This window comes from Aythya ferina (genome assembly GCF_964211825.1).
Source record: "Aythya ferina genome assembly, chromosome: 8".
Lineage (NCBI taxonomy): Eukaryota > Metazoa > Chordata > Aves > Anseriformes > Anatidae > Aythya > Aythya ferina.
Window position 1 is genome coordinate 12,222,432 of NC_140304.1, and position 21,086 is coordinate 12,243,517.

At 55.9% G+C, this 21,086-nt stretch overlaps 2 long non-coding RNA genes across 7 annotated transcripts; both read right to left on the minus strand.

Moving 5' to 3' along the window:
* Positions 1 to 382: 382 nt before the first annotated feature.
* Positions 383 to 10,125, minus strand: LOC311440381. Of its 6 annotated transcripts, XR_014695371.1 has the most exons (5): positions 6,394 to 10,125; positions 5,759 to 6,194; positions 4,866 to 5,165; positions 3,983 to 4,055; positions 388 to 2,018 (listed from the first exon to the last, which is right to left on the minus strand). It is a non-coding gene; the product is annotated as an uncharacterized lncRNA (long non-coding RNA). The 6 variants fall into 6 exon arrangements; XR_014695369.1 differs by having other exon boundaries at positions 383 to 4,055; XR_014695370.1 differs by having other exon boundaries at positions 383 to 4,087.
* A 3,576-nt stretch (positions 10,126 to 13,701) lies between these two features.
* LOC311440382 lies at positions 13,702 to 15,179 on the minus strand. The gene is made up of 2 exons (XR_014695375.1): positions 14,776 to 15,179; positions 13,702 to 14,133 (listed from the first exon to the last, which is right to left on the minus strand). It is a non-coding gene; the product is annotated as an uncharacterized lncRNA (long non-coding RNA).
* Between the last annotated feature and the right edge of the window lie 5,907 nt (positions 15,180 to 21,086).

Here is a 21,086-nt window from a genome sequence, read left to right on the forward strand (position 1 = left end):
ATGGCCGTGTGAACTGCCCCCTCTTCAGGCAGCAGGGCTGAAGGCCTGCTCCCCGCAGCGCTCCCCAAAGCAGCACAGCTCGCCAGCTCCCCTGCGCCATTTGGGGAGCCGGGCTCCCTGTCGGCTCTGCCAAAGAACCCCTTGGCGATGCCACTGGATGCTCCTGCCCTGGAAAAAAAAAACACTAAAGCTGTAAGAGTCCCCTAACCTGGTCAAATAAAATCGTTGTGGTCCATCAGATGAGCTGGCGAGTGAGGAAGAGGATGGTCAGCTTCACACAGCCCTGCCCAGGGGGGTTGTGTCGCCGATGTGAAACCATACGGATGGCACCAAGAGGGGGACAAAGGAGCTGCAAAGGCACGTTTCAAAGCCTCTTTATTTATTTTTATTTTTTATTTTTTTTTCTGCTGGAAACCGAGGGCTCGTAGCCCCAGGCAGAGCAGAGCAGCAGGGGAACCTCCAGCAGCAGCTGTTTTCCAGGCAGAACTGTCCGGCCTTCCTTGGCACAGCGGGGTGAGCCCGGCCTCCTGAATTCATCAGCTTTTTTGGGGCTTTGCGGCTTCCTTTGGGGGTGTGAGAGTGGAGACGTGCAAAGGAGACTTGGAGCAGAGGGCACCTGGGGCTGGATGGGGCCAAGGGATTTGCCACACCTGTGTAGGTAACCACATGCACGGGGCAGAGCCACAGAGCACAGATAATGCTTGGTTGCAACACAAACCACATTTCCCTTTTTTATTTTCATATTTTACTACTGGAGGAAGCTTCATTTGGAAGGAAACATCCGAGCTCAGCGCCAGGCCGGCCTTGCAGTGTGCAGCAGGCGAGCGGCACGGATGCGAGCTGCAGGGATCAGAGGAAAAGCTCCCCCCGGGCAGAGGGGGCCGAGGAGCAACCCCCTGCATGCCAATCGCCAGAGTCATCCCCGTGGTCCTGGAAACCAGCGCCGGGCCCTGGAAACGCTGCTGGGAGAGAGGCTGCACCATAAATTTGAGATGCAAGGCAGCCCCGGAGAGGCAATAAATACATTGGCGTGCACGTCCACATGCCAGGCTTCTCACCTCTTTGCACTTTGACACCCAGACACGGGATCCAGGCCCTGGAATATGCCCTGCCACATAACCAGAGCTCTCACTCCCACCCGAGTCCCGTCCAGCGCCATTCCTAGGCTCACCCCCCTGTAAATCTTGTTTCTCCTCTCCGATCCCTGCTCGGGCTGGCTCGTGGCCGAGTGTCCGTGGCTAAAGGTGGGTCCCGTGGTGGTGATTTACAGTCCCCACCACCGTGGCTGGGGCTGGGGCAGCTTAATGAAGTGCGAAGGAATGGGCAGCACGAGGCACCGAGGCTGGAAAAAATACCAGCCTCCCTCGGAATAATTTCCTCCTGACCAGGCATGCCCCGCAGCCCCTAAATCTGTCTCCCGAGGGATTTAATAAATCCCCTGCACTCCCCCCCTTGGATCAGAGGGTGTGTGAGGAAGGTGAGGCCACCTCAGGATGAAGAGCTGCTGCAGGGAAGGTGCAGCAGGCCGTAACCCCTGAAATTCTCCTCGTTTTACTTTAGATTTGGGCAAAACCAGCCCATTTTCTGCAGCTCGTGACATGTGCCATATGAAATTCAGCTCTTGAGCTGGTGGTTTGCCTGGTGTTTGCTACAGCTGGCTGTAAACCCTGCTTGTGTCCTGTAGGATCCCCTACACACCGTATCCTACACCATGGTGTCCTATAGGATCCCCTACACACCGTGCCTGTGTCCTATACTATGATATTCTCTAGGATCCCCTATAACCAGCCCTGGCTGCCCAGCACCTGCCCCCTGCCCAGCTCTGCATCCACGGCACCCGGAGCTGCGGTGTCGCTGCGTGCATCCTTATTCCTCCTGCAACCACGTCGACCCAAACTTGTGTCATCCTCGGCATCCGTGCTGGAGGTGTGCGGGGCCAGGAGGCGGCCGGTGGTGCCGGTGAGCTGTGCACCACGGGAGCTTTTTGGCTGCTGCGCATCCCGATGTAACTCGGTGGCCTGAAGGAGAGGGGCAAATGTTGAGAAACAGACGATAAAGGAGCAGAAGACCCCAAAACTGTTTCCAGAAGCACCACCTGGGTGCAGATCCAGCACGGCCCAGCTGGCAGCCGACGCGGGGCAGCTGCCACAGGACGTCCCGAGCTGCTCCGTGGCTTTCCTCCCCCTGCACAAACAGTTTATGCAAGCAGCCCCGGGCTCGGCCTCTCCCTGGGGTGGAGCTCCCCACGGGGACATCGTGCCCTCGCCAGGCTCTTGCAGACATCTCCCAAAAGACTGGCACAATCCAGCTCCTGCCCCGCAGTTTGGCCCGCTGCTGGGACGAGGCTTCGGCGGGGTGCGAACCTGCTGCCGAGCACACAGAGCTCCTCCAGCTCCGGCTCCTGGCTCTCCTCGGTTGCTGCACCCTGAGAAACCCTGCGTGCGAGCAGGCAGCGTGGGAGAAGTTGGCCAAAAGTTTGCCAAAGAGCCAAAAATCTGTATTTCTGGCAGGGGTAGGCACGGTGACCTGATGCTCCCCATCCCAACCCCGCTAAGCGCAGCTCACGCTTTGCCTGCTGACACCCTCCTTGGCAAACTCACCCACAGACAAGCCAGAAACCCCCAAACTGTTTAATTTTTCTTTTTCACCTCGCCGTTATCCTCTGAATCGGAGGCACCTGTGGAAAGCCACGGTTTGGGGGGCTCAGGCTGTACAGAGGGACACGATGGGGTGACCGTCCTTGCCACCCCGTGTGCTCGGTGACACCGGGTGCTTTGGGGAGGGCTGGAGCCCCACCAGCAGCCGCTATAAAACCGCTTCCCGGCGCCTCGGCACGGCTTGATTTACAGCAGCCCAGCCTCCAGCAAACGCAGCAGCTGCTGCAAGCCAGGAGAGGAAAAACAGAGGAGCTGGGAGGGGGTGGGAAAACAACCAGGGGCTTTTCAGAAAAGATCTGGTTGGACCTGGGGAGGGGGAAGCCCTGCTTGCCTTGCTCTTCTCCCCCCTCCTGCCTTTATCCCGCTCCTAAAAAAAAATCTCTGCTCTGCCTGTGGTGAAAAACAAGGCTTCCTTGAAATATATATGTATTTTTTTGTTGTTTATATTGTGTTTTTTGGGGGGAAAGGACGCGTGTGCAAAAGCGGGGGCAGCCTCCGAGCTGAGCCCTGCGCCCCCCCCCCCTCCCCTCCTCCTCCTCCTCCGTCCCCGCAGAAAAACAAGCGGCTCGGGAGGAAGAAAGGGAGCAGGGGAGGAAAACATGCCGTTCCCTGCGACGCCGCCTTGGCAGCGCGCACATTGGCCGGGGCCTTGGGGAAAAAAAGGGAGCCCGCTTTGGTGTTACCGGGCAGATTTGGAGATTTTTTTGGGGGGAGGGGGGGGGGATGGAGACACCCGTGCGCCTGCGTCGCGCGTGGAGCGCGCACAGGGCGCGTTTTGTGGCGCTGGATTCCAGCTCGCCTCCGCCAGCGCGCTGGGACACGGCCTCAGCCGCTTTGTTTCCATCCCTGGTGCCATTTGGGGAGGCGGTGGGGGGACGGGGATGGCGGCGGGGGGGTCCCTCTCTCCCTCCAGGGTTGTTCTTCGCGGCGAGGTGCCCGGCTGAATGTCCCCTTTGTCCTGGGAGAGCCGCTGCGGGCACCCAGCCAGGGCAGGGGCTGCCCCCGGGGGGGCTCTGGAGGAGGGAGGGGAAATAGGAGGGGAAAAGGGGGAAAAAAAATAATAAAAGAGCAGGGGTTGGAAGGGGAAAATGTCACCGTGCAGAAAGGGGATTGAAAGGGAGGGGAGAAGCACGGCCAACCCCTTTGTCTGCTAGGCTTTGGTATCAAAATGGGCATTTTTATAGGGGAAGAGGAAAAAAAATCCTGCTGCTGCCCCAAAATTTCATCCCCCCTCCTCCGTGCCATGTCCACAGGCAGCTGATGGACTGGACACGCGGTGCTGTGCGTGGCACAACCCACCCCAAATCCACCCGCCAACTGCTCACCTGCCTGTGAAGCCACCAGCCTTGGTTCATCCTGGTGCCATCTCCTCCTTCAGCAGCGCACGCTGAGACTCACCTAGGATTTACACCCCAAATTATACCCCAAAGCTGGGGAGAGAAACTGAAGTGGCAGCAGGAAAGGATTGATTTTATTCTTCTACGTGTAAAACCCCGCTGATTGCTCTAGGCCAGAGAGCAAGCAAAAAGGAAAACCCCCTCCCTTCTCACAGTGCCCGATGTCCGCTCCATCCTGCTGCACGAGGGCTGGCTCTGGGCCTGGAGCATGAAAACAAGGGGGGCTTTCACCCCTAAAAGTTACTTGAGCAGCCTGAGTTTTCAAAAAATATATTTTGGAGCAGCCCCGATGCCGTGCTGATGGGTAACAAGGGATGGTGAGACCCTAATGTTGGCCCTGGAGTGCCAAGCTGCGGGGCTGGCACCCGTTCAGCTGCTGTTATTTCTTAATTCTGCCCGCTCGTTAGCATGCAGGCCAGAAAATCCATCACTGTCCCGAGCAGCGGGAACAAACAGGCCCAGGGGGCTGGCTACTTTGGAAACCAGCGGGGTGACGCGGGACCCCGTCCTGCTTCCAGCTTCCTGGGGCTTTTTGGGTGATGTCTGCGTGAGTTTTGCTGTGGGATTTCGTTGTTAATTTTCCCAGGGGAGCAGACATTGCTCCAAGCAGCACCTGCAGCTCATGTTCACCACATCACGGGCACGTGCACGGAGGGATCATCCACCCGGGGGTATCCCCATCCCTGGAGGTGCCCAAGGCCAAATTGAATGGGACTTTGGGGGCTGGAACTAGGTGGTCTTAAGGTGCCTCGGACCCAAACCAGCCGCATAATGCAGCTCTGTGACCCCACCAGCCCCGTACTTTGCTCACCGCGGTGCCGCCAAATCCTCCCCGGCCACCAACAACAGCGAGGCACTGTCCTGGAAGGGGAGGCAGGGAAGGTGAGGGCAGCCTGGAAGACGTGTCCCCGTGTACCTCTGCGAGCCAAGCAAAGCCCAAGACAAAGGGATTTTGAGTGCCGTGCTCATTAGAGAAGAGGGCGAGGTGCTTTTTCCCTTGAGAGTGATGTGAGCGTCTATTCAGGGTTCCTCATTAGGACTCAGATGACCTGTGGACCTGTCCCAATTGTCGGCTGGGCTCTCTGTGCTCCTATCAGCTTGCGAATGTCCACTGGGCAGGTCACCCAAGGGAAAAAGAAAAGAGAAAAAAGCACGCAATTAAAAAGCAGGCCCTGCCTTGTCTTCAGCCCCAGCTCAGGGATGCTCTGCTGGGGTGACCCAAGGCATGACCCAGGCCCCTGCCCTCCTCCTCTTCACAGTCCGGCCGGGGCCAATACCAAGGGATTTTAATTAAAACCTCTTTCCAGCCACAGTGGTGGGCATTTTGTCTGTTAATTGCACTTGACTGTCCAGTTGGCTGGTGCACCCTTCCCAAGCCCGGAGCTGGGAACACCAGCACCAAGCACAAGGACGGGCTTTCAGAGCAAGGACACGTACAGAGCGAGAGGTGAACGCTCGTCACCATCATTAGGAGGGAAAAAAGAACATTTTCTGCTGCTTGGTAGGGGTGGAAACCAGGCTGAGAGCCTGCTGCTGCCAAGCTGGAGAGCCAAGGTGGGGAAGGACAGCCAGCAACCAGGTCAGGGGTTGGCCGTGCGCTCGCTCCAGCCCCACGTTTCCTGGGGGCAGGAGGATCTGCAGGGGGATGAAGACCATCTGAAGGATGGTTACCCGGAGGATGATCTTCTGGGGGAAGGTCTGTACCTGCTGCTCCAGCAGAGGTCTTGGCGGGGCTTCCCTGAAGGTTTTGGTGTCAATGCAGAAACCTTGTAATGAGAGTCCCCTAAAAGTGCGTCCACCTTTCGCATGATGGCACTCAGGCAGTGTCTTACAGTCACGGCAAGACCTGTGGATAGTCCAAGGCTCTTCTCTGCCACCTTCAGACAACGTCAAGTCCTCTCTTATCGTACGTTCTTGCTCCTCAAGCCCAAAGACTTGTTTTACACCACTGAGCTCTGCATCAGTCATTGCTCCCACCTTCCAGGTCACCCCATTCCCTCTAAAAACCCACCAGGCTCTCACAGCGTTTCCTGAAGGAGCACGCTTCGGCTTCCCCACCCAGGATGGGCACCCTCTGCCTCCGGAGAGCTGCTGTGGTGGCGGAGATGGAAGGAATCCTTCCAGCTGTGCATTCCTCTCTCTGAAAACAACCCGGGGCACGCACGTGGGACACTTGTGTGCCTCGCTAAGACGCTTACCCAGCACCCAGCTCCTGCAGCCCGCAGCAGCGTGCCAAACCCCCGCACCACCCCGGCCAGGAGAGCACCTGGGCTGGACTCCACCCGGCTGCCAAACCCCCTTTCCTCAAGCCACCCCCTCGTTACGCTGGTTATAATTACCTGCGAGCCTAATTGCACCCTTTCCTCATGGAGAAGCAAGCTCGGAGATGCTGCTCCCACAGAGCAGTGGAGGTTTGGCGGCGTGCTAGGAAGCTCCTGGTAATTAGCGAGGTATTTTTATAACCTGTAGTGAGCCTTCCCAGCAAGAGAGGGGATCTAGGCGTGCAAAAGCTGCTTTGTGTATCCGAAGCGTGCTGCTCGTGCCCCTCGCTATGAAGCACTGCTAGCACCATTCACTTGGTGGATGCAAGGAAACCCCAGCTCCTGCCTGTGTGCCCTGCAAGGGCAGCGGTGTGACCACGGCACAGCTTCACATCTGTGCTCCTGGGTTTGTTTGCTTGGCTTGGACTACAGGGAGTAGCACAGAAAAACAACGTGTTCTTCGGTTACATCGCCGAAGTGTCACCTTGAAGGGTTAGAAGACCCTTCCTCTCCGTTTCTAAGCACGGCACACGCTGCAGGAAGCCCTCTCCCTTTATTTTGCCCTGAAATCATCACCAGCCTTCCCCTGGAAAACAATACCAGCATACTTGTAATTGAAGGATGGTGCCCCCGGGGGCAGAAACATGCTGGTAGGGAAACCGTTTTCACTTTCAAACTGGCTTTGCTGTTTGGAAACTCTCTATTTCACGTTCCCCTTCCCAGCCAATTCACATTTTTGCTTCAATCTCTGCAGCCTCGGCCAGGCGCTGCTATGCGGGCTTGTTGTTGGTGTGTCATGGAGAGCAACACATACCTAAGGGAAGGAGTCAACGCCTGCTGGAGACGGGCCTGGCCGAGCTCCCTTTCCCCCCTCCCCGCTCCAAACGTCCCCCAGCTTTGGAAAAGTTTGCCTCCCAACTCTGAACTCGCTTGGCCCCACTGCTATAAATAGACGGAACAAAACCTCCCGGGCCAAATGCCCTGAGTGTTTAGAAAGCTTTGATCCCGCGCTGCTTTTGAGTGCTTGATCCCTTCCTGCGAACGCAGCTTGTGACCACATTGCGCCTCAGAGCGGGGTAAAGGGGGGAGGCTGAGCCGCCAGACCCCCGGCACGCTCCTGCATCCCTCGCTGCATCCCCGGGGTTTGGCATCCCGTGGTCACTGCCCTCCCTACCTCTGCATTTCCAACGGGTTTTTATGGGCAGGGCACGCAGCCCCCAGGTCGTGGCAAGGCAAACAGCTTTCGGAGCAGAAAACATCTTCCTTTGGGGAGCAGAAGCCAGCGGTGCTGCTGCGCGAGGCGCTGCGAGGAGCAGGGCAGGGCGCTGGGGATAACACACCCGCAGCATCCCGCGGGGAGGACAGCCAGGACAGAGAGCAGCACCAAAACACCTTGTGCTTGGCCACTGCTTTTCCCCTACTGAGTGACTTCAAGGTAGCTACGGGAGCCTTGGGTGCAAATCCTTCTTGAAAGGAAACTCCCAGAAGCGTGTGGAGGTGCAGCAGCGAGCGCTTGCTCCCTGCCTCCTCACCTTGCCCCGCACAAGGCTGCGGTGGTGCAATCGTGGCTCTGTGGAAACGCAGGGGAGCTGGCACAGGCTCGGGCTGGCGGGGGGCCCAGCCCCACAGCTGTGTCCCCGGGGAGCTGGATTAGCTAACAGCGCATTGGGAAAGGGCTGAGGTCAGCCCCATCGCCCTCTGTCACTGACAGGCATCTCGCCTGGGGACGAGGGAGCCTGGAAACCACTCCTTCGGGGCAATTGCAAACAGAGCAGCAGGGCTTTGCGAGAGCAGTGACACCCTGTGCAGGGAGCTCATTGCAGAGAGGGGTGGCGTTCATTCCCTCCTCGCACATCCGATGGGGCTCGGTCCCCCACAAAGGGGCACGGTGAATCCCTTTGCAGGGGGCACCCAACCTGGTCGGCATCGGCACGGTGCCTGGGCTCACCGCGTCCTCAGCTCTCCGAGGATGCTGGCCTGGTTGTCTGATCCCTGCCCACGCTTTCTGGGGTGCTTCACCCCCTTTTTTCCTGCTGGCTCCTCACCCTTGGACAACCCCCATCCATCCATCCACGGCGCCAGCATCCAGAAACCCCCTGGAGGAGCCGAGCGCGGCCCCATCACCGCCGCGCACCTCGGGGGGCTGGCAGGGCACTACCTCGGAGGCGAGCACTGGCTCGAGGCTTTGTTTTGTGTCCTGTTTACCCCGCCGAGAGGAACAGAGGAGTTCAGTGTGCAGGAATCTCGCGCCCTCGCCCCGCTCCCCCGCCACACGAAAGCTGCTGAGCAAACAGGAGGACGCGGAGCCGCTCGCGCCCCGCTGGCACCCGCTGGCTTTCGGTGCGGCCGGCCCCACTGCCAGCTCTTGCATAAGCAGCCGGCTCAGCTCAGCGCTGTTCTTGGGGCTCTTTTCTTCTTTTCTTGCAAACCAAGCAGTATCCCGCCCCGCCGGCCAAGAAGGACCCCTCTCCTGCCTCACTGTGAGCCCCTTGAGGTTATTTTCTCCCCGATACGCAGCCTCTCCCCAGGCTCAGTTCAGCTGGCCGTGCCCATTAGCGATGCTCGGATCCCACAACGCCACAAGCCACCACCGTGCCATCCCACAGGCCACCCTGCCATCTGTCAAGGCCCAGCACTGAGGCTGCTGCCTTCTCCTGATGGAAAAAAAAGAGATGTTTCAGCCCAAAAAATACCTCCATAACATCAGACCTCACCTCTTCTCTCCACCCTGCACCCAGAGCGCTGCAGAAGCAGTCACAAGAGGTGCCACCAAGGCAAACTGTCCCCACAGGGGACCAGCTTCAGTGTCCAAAAGGAGGAAAAGCCAAGAGGCTTGGGATCAGGGAAGCATGTTGGACACAGGGTCTGGGTCCCATGGATGCCAGGGTCACCACCAGAGCATCTCTGCAGGGTCACCTCGATGCAGTCCTCTCCACACCATCCTCTACCCTACAGAAGGGGTTTTGCGCCCTACACTTTTTACCCTATTTAACAATTTCTGATTCAAAGCAATAAATACGGTAACCAAAATGGGCTCCATGGGTTTCGTGCCATTGGAGCCTCTCTGCTAACAGCCCCTTACTGGCACGCTTCCTCGGGGGGGATCTCATCACCTCACACCATGGGTACCAGAGCAAATTAACTCGTACTTGGAGCTGTGGCAGGATCAGGCAAATCCTGGCTTGGCTAGCTCTCTTCAAACTACATCTTGCAAACAGAAGGGCTGGAAACAATTTTGCTTTAATTGCTTCTCAAAATGCAGCCAGCAGATGGTTTGGTAACCCGAATTCATGACTCTTTCCACAGCTCCAGGCTGCTGGCTTTGAAACCATACCCAAGCACGACCCAGGTAGCGAGGGACCCATCCTGCCCACTCTGCCAAAGCGTGGCCACGATGCCAGGACAGGACTGCACTGACAGGAGTGCAAACATTAAGCAAATGGCACTGGGGCCGCGCAGGAGAGGCAGGGACGTTAAATTACCCTGGTCTCCAATTCCAAACATTATTTTTGGTTGAAGAAAAGGGGCTGGCTGCTCCTGGAGAGCACTCACATAGGAAACCCAGAAATATGGGGCAATTTGCAAGCACACCACAGCCTGTGGTCAGGGTCACCGTGCTCAGAAACGCCCTGGTAAGCCTGGGGAGCCTGTGGGTGCGTAACACAGGCTGCAGCCTCCTGGAGAGCTCGGCACGGTGCTGGGGACACGCCGTGGCCACACATCCCTTTGTCACCTGGTCCTTGGGGCTGCTCTTGTGCACCCAAGCCTGAGAGCATCCCAGATACTCCTGAAAGGAGAAGAGCCTGGCTGGCTCTGCTGTTGTGAGCAGTTTGTTCTCCATGCATTGTCCTCACCTTACCGTGAACACCGTGCTCAGCGTCCCGGGCCCCGACACACAGCTCTGCCCCAAAAACATCACAGCCCGGATGAATTAAGGCTGCCCCGAGAAGCTCGCACACGTCTTGTGAAGCAGGCTTGTTTTTCTGCTACAAAGTAATTTGAAATTCTTGGAAGGCAATCAGGAAAGTACAAAGTATTCCAGCTCAGGACAGCCTGGGACTCATTCCTTAGAGGCACAATGGTTGTTTACTCAATCCTTCATACATTAATATCTAAAAATTCATGAGTTCAGTTGTAAACAAAAAGTACTGGCTTTGCTGGGTTGTCTACTTTAACAACAGTGGTTCTAGCCTGAATGCTGATTTTCTTGTTATCTTTATTGTAATCTTGCTATCAGAGGGTCAAGATCTTGCAAAAAATTATGGGAAATATTTCAAGCCCATTTATTTCTGGTTTTGAAATGCATCCCTCTGAAACCCAAGGCCAAAGAAAGACTATTTCAAATCAACATCGAGGAGCGCGGGCAGGGAGAAGGGCTGTTTGTGCCAGCACTGGTCTCTGGCTCCAGAACAAATGAGCAAAAAGCCGGCCGCGGATGCGTTTGGGCTGGAAGTCGGTGGAAGATTGTGAACAATTGAGAGGGAAGGTCCCCGAGGCAGGCTCCTAAGGGGACCGACGGGCACTAAATAACCCGACCCCAACCTGTTTGCAAGGCACAGAACAATTGCCTTCTGGAAGCACTCGAACCAGCTGCCTGCCAGCGGCGAGCAGAGGTCTTGTCCACATTCATCAGCCCGAGGGCTGTGCAATCCCTGCGAGCCCAGCAGCCAAGGACTTTTCCCAGCACTTCATCTGAGGAAAGCCTCCCAGGCTGCATCCCGATGGCAAGCCAGTGAGCCTGGCTCCTGCAGGACGGACACGGTGCAGAGCTTGCTGGAGCTCACCTCCGCATCCATCTGGCGGGCTGGCACAGCCACAGGTCCTTATCTCGGCTCGGAGCAGCCTCCCAGCCGCCAGCTGGACCCACCTGAGGACCTCTCCCCTTCTCGTGTCCAGCAGGGAGCTGGAGGGAGCGAGCTGAGCTCCTCTGCTGGGGATTGAGCATCTGGGTGTGCCGCAGCACACTGACCTCCAGGGGCCTTTATCTTCGCTGCTGTCAGAAGGCAGCTGCTGATTGCAGCCTCTTGGAAAGCCCCAAGCAGGCTATCTCCCAAGGACAGCAAGCCTGGACAATCACCTTCACTCTCTTGATAAGGCTTCAGTGAAGAAGTGAACTCCCAGGCAGGTTCCCGGAGTGCTCGGACAAGCCCAGGTTTCACCCAGCACAGACACTGGAGAGGAAACGCTCCCCAGTTCTGCCACTCTCCCTCCCTGCCCCATGAAAGCCAGCAGGACATGCCTCAAAGAGCACTCACGGGACTCTGATCTCTGCCTCGGTGGCCAAAGAGACCTCCACCGAGGAGAAGTCGCTGCTGCATCGAAGCTGGTTGTGATACAGCAAAACCTGAGGTAGCACCTGGCTCCCTTTGGGGAGCAGGTACTTCCAGCCTTCCCCTTTGGGATGGTCAGCTCTGTCTGCACACAAACAGTTCCCTTTAGAAGAGCCTGAAGCCTGTCCCCAAACACAGGCTCCCACCAAGGAGGACACAGGGGCCCACGCTGATGCCTCTCTGACAAATATCTCGTTCTGACGTACAAAAAAAAACAGCAGATGGCTTCAGGGGATGGCGATGGGCTGGGGCACCATCCTGCCCCCCTGCAGCGACCGCAGCGAGGCACGAAGCCCAGCTGCTTTTATAGCTTGGCCGTCCCAGCTCCCCAGTGCTCGCCCATCCTGCTGGCTGCCCAGGCCGCCCCGTCAGGCAGCTCCCTGTTTGTCTTGGACGACCTCCTGCAGGACCAGCGCTTTCCAAGTCCTCCTGCACGGCTGAGAGCGGATTTCCTGCCGTTTGATCTAAATTTGCCAGCCGCTGCGGCGAGCGCCTCCTCCTTCCCCTCACCAGCCCCAAGCTTTCCATTGCCCCAAGCCGGGGGCTGTCGGGGAGCAGGGGGAAAGGGCTGTCGGGCAGGGAGCTGGTCCATGCCTGCCCCAGCCATGGAGAGGACATCCCCCCGTGGCCAGGAGGGCTGTGCACAGACACGCAGTGCCCTCTGCTGAAGGGGACACGGGACGGAGCAGCACAAAGCTTTGCAGGCCTCTGAGCATGGCCGCCGGGCCTACAGCTGCCCCGCCAGGCCTTCGAGGTCACCTGGAGGGACTGAGGCATCTCCATGACCCTCCGTGGTCCCTCAGCACCCTCATGGTGCATGCTGATGGGTTTAAGCAGCACTTTGCATCCCATGCAGTGAGCACAAGAGAAACGTGCTGCATTTTCCTCACGCTGCATGGGGATGGCAGGCTGCAGGGCTGCCCTGTCCTCACACATAGATGGGGCATGAAATGGAGACCTTTCCCTTCCCAGGCCACCAGTGAATGACTCCCTGGGAGCACAGAGATGGACGTTAAGTCATCAAAGGCCCAGGAAGGGCCCTCGTGATGTTCTCCTTTGCCAAAGTATGGCCCTGCAAGCAGGGGGTCAGCGTGAGCCCAAGCTGCAGCTGCTCCCGGAGCGGTGCCCACCCAGGGTGGCATTAGAAGAAACCGCTTTGTTTTTCTTTGTAGCTTTGTTTTTAGCAGAGCTACAGGCTGGGAGAGGAATGGTTGGAAAGCTGCCAGGCAGAGAAGGACCTGGGAGTGATGGTGGACAGTCGGCTGAATATGAGCCAGCAGTGTGCTCAGGTGGCCAAGAAGGCCAACGGCATCCTGGCTTGTATTAGGAACAGCGTGACCAGCAGGGCTAGGGAGGTGATCGTCCCCCTGTACTCAGCTCTGGTGAGGCCGCACCTCGAGTACTGTGTTCAGTTTTGGGCCCCTCGCTACAAGAAGGACATGGAGGTGCTTGAGCGGGTGCAGAGAAGGGCGACGAAGCTGGTGAGGGGCCTGGAGAACAAGTCCTACGAGGAGCGGCTGAGGGAGCTGGGCTTGTTCAGCCTGGAGAAGAGGAGGCTCAGGGGTGACCTTATCGCTCTTTTTAGGTACCTCAAGGGAGGCTGTAGCGAGGTGGGGGTTGGCCTGTTCTCCCACGTGCCTGGTGACAGGATGAGGGGGAATGGGCTTAAGTTGAGCCAGGGGAGTTTTAGGTTAGATGTTAGGAAGAACTTCTTTACAGAAAGGGTTGTGAGGCATTGGAACAGGCTGCCCAGGGAAGTGGTGGAGTCACCATCCCTGGAAGTCTTCAAAAGACGCTTAGATGTAGAGCTTAGGGATATGGTTTAGTGGAGGGCTGTTAGCGTTAGGTTGGAGGTTGGACTCGATGACCTTGAGGTCTCTTCCAACCTAGAAAATTCTGTGATTCTGTGATTCTGTGATTCCTTTCCTCCATCCTCTCAAACCCTCCCCAGTTTGTTTGGCTGTGAAGAACCTTGAGGAAGGTTTCTAGAACACAATACAGGTGGCAAAGTCCACTCCCTGTTAATTAAGATTCCCTGGAAGAGATAAGGCTTACCGGCACCTAGAGAACGACAGAGGTTTATAATGCTGGCAGCAATCTGGCCCCCAGCAGGTTTACGTGGCACAGGCAATGTCCAGCAGATAGGCATCATCTGCTGCTGGGATGAAACAGGCTCCTTCCCCCACTGCAAAGCCTGCATATTCCTTATCTCTCTGCTGCAGGGAAGGGCACTGACAGCACGCAGTGTGTTCGTGGGTTCGTTGTTTTCCCCTCTCCGTGATTTTTTCCAGGACTCGTGAATGATCAGGACACAGAGCAAGCGGTGAAGGATCCAGCTCAGTTCTGCACTTGATGCCAAGGCAGGGTTGTCTTCCTCACCGCTTCCAGCCATGGCTTTTCTTGCACCTTCCAGCCCCTGCAGCCCGCAGCCACTTCGTGCCTTCATAGGTGCTGCTGGTGCTACCGAGCCAAGTGTCTTGGTGAAGGGCTAAAAATGCACAAAAAATGAAACAACAGCACATGAAATCACACACGGCATCACCCCAGAGCCTTGCTCAGGACCTCCTCGCTCAGCCTGATTTCTCCCACTCGAGCACCTTCGTGGAGGTATCAGCCTGGGAACACACAGCAGCGAGGGATACAAACATCTCGTGGATCGCCCCCCCCAAATTTTCCCATTTGGAGATGCCCTTTTCCCAGGGGGTCCCTGCTGCAAAGCCTCCCCTGCTGGGACATTTCGCTGCTGGGTAAAGCATGGTGTTTGGTGCCGGGGCTGTTCTGCTGGTGCTGACCCCGCTCTGGGACTGCCCCGGTAGAGGTACCCCAACACCAAGCTAGGGGCCTGAAGTCCCAGCCTAAAAAGAAAAAAAAAAAAAAAAAAAGAAATCAGAGCCACACAAATTCTCCCGAGAGGGAGAAACGAGGCTCAAGATATTGCACACAGACCTGATCCTACAGCCAGCACCTTCCAAAGTGCTCATGTCCCTTATCTCGGGGCTGGGGACAGGGCAGCCACAAAGTGCCAGCCCCCTTTCCATGACCCACGCACCCTTCGCTAACCCCCGCCTGTGTCCCCAGCCTGCTGAGAGAGCACGGCCACTATCGCTGAATTGCACTAATCAGGAGATACCTGGCCACGATGAGTACCACACTGCGTCGTCTTGTTATCTCACAGCCGCTGTAAAGCAGAGGTGCTGGATCAGCAGCTCTCAGCTGGAAGAAATTAATTATTTTTCAGTGCCTTGTGCCACTTTTTGAAGCACTTGTGAGCATGGAGCCCACATTCAGTGCCCCTCTCCCCGGGAATAGCACGACCCCCAGCCAAGATGGCACGTGTTTTATCCATGGGAACCCACAGAACAGCTCCTAGCAGTTAAAAAATTATTTCCCAACAGCAGCTGGCCTCTCCATCACATCACTAGGTGGTGATGGTGCCCTGGCTGCTGCTGTTGCCCTCAGCGGGTGGTGGTGGCCCCCAGAAGCTGCCGCCTGCACGCAGGGAGCCCCATGCCACCGACGCAGCCGCAGGCACATTGTTATCCCGGGGGAAAGGGCAAATCCCACGGCTGCTCCTTGGGATCCTGCCCCGGCCGCAGACAGCTCCCATTTCCCTGAGCTCAGCAGCCCTGCCTGATACAAGATGTGACGGAGCTGCTTGGAAAAAAGAGAAGAAACCGCTTTGGTTTTGGCTGGCCTCCCATCAGATAGGGAGCGCGGCCGCGCAAAGTCCCAGGGTACAGCTCGGGGGTGCCCTGTGGCCCCAGGGGGAGGACACAGGGTGGGGGACACCAGCCCCACGGTGCCCCCTGTGCCCTTTCCCAGGCACAACGCTCCCTGCCTCAGTTTCCCCAGCTGTCCAAATCCAGCTGGGAGGACACCCGGGGCTGTTTTGGGGCTGCTTCAGATGGATGAGGGGACAGGAAAGGGGGGAAGCAGGCAGAAAGGGGGTGCCCCTGCTGCCCCCTCGCTCACCCTGGTCCCCACATGGGACAGCCGGGGGGCTATGGAGCATCCCTACGGGCCCCCAGCTCTGCTTGAGCCTTGGTGGCTCCTGCCAAGGGGGGGTCACATCGCTCCTGTCCCCAGCCGCTGGCGCAGCCCGCAGCTCTCGCAGGGCGACAATGCCACCTGCTGCCCGCTGCCGGCCAGGACACCCCTGTAAATGCCGGCAGGTCGGGTACCCGCTGCTGTTTCTCCTCCTGGGGGGGTTGGTTTTTGAACCTGGAGCGCTTTGTGCTGGTTTTGCACCGAGGAGTAAAAATAAGACATCTCCAGAGCCAAGCAAAGCGCCAGCACCCCGGTGGGTAGGGTACCTGCAGCCTGATGTTACCCCTGTGGTGGTCAGTGGCGAAATGTCACTGTAGAGCCTATTTTATGGGCAATAAATGGCTTGCAAAATATTTCAGAAATTGATATGGATGAAATAAATGCTTTTTTGGAGAGAAATCAGTGCCCTGAACCTCCTCGGAGCAAGACCCCATCACCAAGCACTGCCCTGGTGACCCACGCTCTGGGTACCACCGAACCCCTTTAGCCCCCTGTGCCTGCCTTTCACCACCTGCAAACACTTTTTTCTTTTTCTTTTTTTTTTTCTTTGTAACTCACAGCCAAACCAAGAGACACCGATTTATTTTAAACTTTCAAGCACCTACATATTGTTTCTACAGCCTAAAACAAAAGAAGCCATCAAAGGGAGAACAGGGTAATTACCTGCAGCTTGGAAGTTCACCTTCAGAGAAGGAACAGGGTTTCCAGCTATACCTGTTAAATGCTTTGAAGCTGTGTGCTTTATAAGTGGGCCCCTCTGAGCCTGGAATTTGGGTTCCCATCTCCTCTGTGCCCTCCATGTGATTGGGATCAGCTGGGACAAGGTATTATTTGGGCTCCCCTCGCCTCTCTGTGCTCCTCTCCAGGCATGCAATGCAGTTTTTGTCCCAGTAACCAGTGCAAACACCTGGATCTCAGAGCAGAGCACAAGGGAAAAGGGAGGGCTTCACAAAGAAACAAATGCTCTCACCTGTGTGCTGCAGGATGAGGACTTCAGCCCATCTCTGGAGCTCCCCCGGCACTTTGGGTCCCGGCTCCTCACCCCATACCCTGCCTTACAGAATGGCACTGCCTCATCGTGCTGACACGCAGAGCAGGGCTCCTCTGCTCCCTGTAACACGTCAGGCTCCTCCATATGGGAAGCTGCACCCTGAAGCTGTCACTGATCCTTCCCTGACACCCGTCCAAACTCTTCTTTGCCCCAGCTGCTACCAGTCCGCTTCGTATAAGGAGATGAGGAGAGCAGATTTTATGTGAGTGTCGCAGGCGAGCCACACAAAACAGACTTCAGCTTCATCGCTGAGTTAGGTTCCCCCAGGGAGAGACCAGGAAAACACCGTGAGGCTGTATATCCCCACTGCCATCCCAAAACCACGAGCTGGGGACAGCAGGCCAGAGCACGGCTGGGATTGGGACTGATCTCAAGGAGGAGGAAGAGGCAAGGAAACAACAAAGCAGCGCTGCTGCACCAGCAGAACAGCCACGACAGTTTTGCTGCAGGATTGTAAACTGCGAGATACAGCCCTGGGATCTTGTGATGTCCTCTTAAATCGCTGCTTCCTCACCCAGGGTGCAGGCATCGGGCTTTTTTATTATATGGCACCTCACAAGGCTTTCCTCTGGCTGCATCTTCAGCACAGAGCTCTGCTGCATTTATGGAATCAGCCCGGAGCACATTGCTCACAGACAGGAGCAGGGAGGACAGGCTGCTGTATTTTTCCCTGACTACGTGCTCAGCCCTTCTTTTGAGGGGCTGAAAGGGAAGGGATGCTCATCAACATTACCTTTTCCTTCTGCAATAGTTCTTCTTCTTTTCAACTGGCCATAGCAGCAATCCTGTCGTGGGCAGGGAGCTGTACGTGGGGAGGGACCCCCCAAAACACCCGGTGTGGCTGGACGGGGCACGGCAATGCCAGCTTACCATGGGTCCATGCTGCCCCTGATGCCGGCTCCCTTTTCACAGATCTCTTCCAGTGACTTTCTCTTGCCCTCTGATTTTTGAACCATCCCCAGCTCCTGCTCAGCAGCAGCTCCTAACCCCAATCCTTACAGATATCCATGCCTGCTGCACAGGTGGAGCACGGCAAGACACCAGCTCCTGGCCCAGGAGGAGCTTGGAGGAGAAGGGGAACCAGCATGTGCCACCTGGAGAGGGGGAGGACAGCAAAACCTTCACCATCATCAAGGCCAGCAGCGTGGCCAGGAAACCAAGGACCAAGGACACCGCGGTGAGCCCAGGCAGCAGCTCCAGGAACGGGTTTGGAGATGGGCACATCCCAGCTTTCAATTCTGTGCGGAAAAGGGTGAAGAAAATCACACTGAAGCCCAAAATCTGTGCTGCCCCTGAGCCGAGCACTGCAAACCACATCCCTTTCACCCAGAGCACGCTGGATAAAGTAATTACAAGCAAGGCGTTTGCACCCTTTGCTCTCCTCCCAGGACAGCCCCTTCCCAAAGCAGAAATGCTCCGAGTGTTTGTGCAGCAGCGAGCTGCTCTCAGGCCACGGACAGGGACCAGCCGGTCGGTAAAAATGGCTTTTCTCGAGTACCTGAGAGCTGAGGCAATTAAAAGAAAATTAAACTGACATTTCTAACTTGCAGAATAAGAGAGATGTGCAGTGGTGAAATAATTAAAAGTTCCTGCCGGGAACATCCTGTTCTCGCCAGCCTGTTGTAAAGAACAAAAGGGCAAGACGCATTTTTGACTTTTTTTAATTCCTTCTCTTTTGATCATTAATTGCCAGCTACTGCTGCCTCCCCAGCTGCTGGAACCCAGGGGTTTTCCAGATGATGGCAGTGATATTTAGTGGCCAACAACCCGTTTATCTGTTGGTGACAAAAGCAAACAAAAACAAAGCATTTTGCCAGCCAGATTCCTCTGCCCAGCTACTCACTGGAAGGGCTCAGAGCCTGGCGCATGCGAGAAAAAGCCCCTTCCACCTGTTTCATCAGCTAGAAGAAAAAAGTGGTGTTTATTAAGATTTTAGTCTCCTGCACGCAAGACTGACTGCTTAACCTTCTGAAAAGGAGCACAGCGCTCGCTGGGGTTTTAGGATGAGCAGCCCCTTGCCCCACAAGGATAAAACCCAGAACCCACAGTGGGTGTAAGCTGCTCCAGCATCAGCAGTGCTCTGCTTCAGCTCGTCCAACCTCCAGTGTGAGGCTCTTCTAGGAAGGGTTTGGGATCTAGTCTGGAAGAGCAAGGAAGGTGGATGCTGTGCTGGTCATGTTTTACAGGTCTGTATGCAGTCAGCCAGCAAAATCTTGACAATATGTGACAGAGAAGTCACTTAAAACTCCTCCTTAAGGGTAGAGGAGCAAAAATGCAATTACAGCCATCTGTGAATTAAAAAGAAAGTCAGATCAGAAGACAGGAGAGTGCACAGTGCACTCAGCAAGGCTCTGCAATGAAAACCTCCCAGATTTGCTTCTCCTTTCTAAGAATGTGAATAAAACAGGTCAAGCCAGGCCTTTTCTTGCTCAGAGCTGCTTGTCTTCTATCTCAGCTGGGACAAGAAAGCACATCAGTTTCAGGAAGCACATCCAAAAAGCGCCGTCCTCATTTCCAGTTGGAAGAGGAGCAGAGGTCTTTGACATCGCTTCCTCAGTGGGTCAGAGCTTCGGAAAAACACTGCTGCCAATATTCCCCACCCTCTGCGAGGGAGCAGCATCTGAGCTGTGCAGAACATCACCACTTTTTCTTCTGTCCTTCACCGTGGTAAAAACCTGCTGCAGAGCCGAGCCCTGGTCCCAGACCACCTGGCTGTGCTGCGCTACTGAATGCACAGAAATATATCTGCAGCTGATCCATAAACATGCTCAGAATAAACGTGCTTGTAGCATTAAAGTATTTTAACTGCCAGCAACTGGCCAGGCTGGGGGGAGCCCAGTTCTGTCTTTCAGTCTCACAGTGCTTACTGTCTATTACGAAGTGGATGCTGCGTAATGCTGTGTGAACAGAGAAGAAAATAACGTGCTTAAAATCGGGGATATTCTCTGTGTTCGCACAAAATCCCCAGTCCTGGAGCTATTTTAAAGCTGCTGTTGTATCTCAAGTGAATACACGGGTAAGTAAATACTCTCTATTTACTCATTTGCCACAGCTAAAACCAAAATCTCTTGTGCTTTAGCCCACGTGTGCTGCAGTGGCGTTGAGCAAAGCCAGGTATTTGTACAGACACAGCACGTTTCAGTGTCTGTAACTGCACGCAATGGGTGTGCAGCTGCACACATCCAGAGGTGAAGCAGGACCTGAGGTCTTGCATCTACTCACAGATGCCTTCCTGGGCCTCAGCTCAAGCCTGCAGGTATCCCTGGTTTTGGAATATGGTGCACAAGGCTGGAGGGAGGCTCTGCAGACAGTGTGCAGGCAGCTTTGTCTCAGCAGAGGTTTCACCTGTGGGACCACAAGCACAAACCTTCTCCAGGTACCTTCCTCCATGTACCACTTCCACTGTACCTGCACGATGCTGCAGAGTGACCAGGAGCTGCTGTGAGTGCGAAGATGGGACCAGCTAACCACCTCTGTGCCCAGGAAATGCATCCCCCAGCCCCAAAGTGCTCCAAGAAGCACCCAAGGCACGCTGCCATGGGTAAAAAAAAACATACCCAGCCCGCTGCACTTGGCACCAGCAGACTCTTCTCACCGTACAAAGCCTGTCTTCTTTCAGCTTCCTGGGGCAAAACGTTTTGCACAGCCAGACTTCTTAAATAAGCGAGGTATAAATATGAAATCTAGCTACGACTGGCCCAAGAGCTTTTTAAATGCAAGTACTGAGACACAAATACCAGCCGTTTTCCCAAGAGGTCCCTCAAGAAAGGTCAGGGAAGTCGGCAGCCAGCCTACCTCGCTGGTACCTGTGCACAGCTCCGAGCCCAGGGACTTGCTTCTTAACGAGTCCTTGCAGCCAACAAGATGCTGGTGGCTTGTGCAGGAACAGACCCACCCAGAACTCACAGCTCCTGCCTTCTTGTGCCTGCACAAGCACATTAATTTTAGCACGCTCTCCTCTGGAAAGCAACGTTCGGAGGCACAGCCACCCTACAGTGAATTTATGGGGGGATGCACTCTGTAAACATGCAGAGATCCATACTACCTGCTGCACGGGCTACTTCCCATTCGGTGGTTGCTTTTATAATGACTCCAACCTTGCACAGAGGCATGAATTTTTGATTTTGTGAGCATCCAACACAACTGGAGCCTCCACAATAAAACCCCCAGTTTTCCCTTCTGCTTCCAGCGTATGATACGAGTGAAATGCTATTCATCTGCTGCTCTGTCGGTGAGATCTCTGCCTCTGCTTGTTTTCAGTCTGCAAACGGGAAAGCCACAGCGGGGGCTCCTCACGCCACCAGGAACTCGACAAGATCAGAGGCAGATCACCACGTGACGAG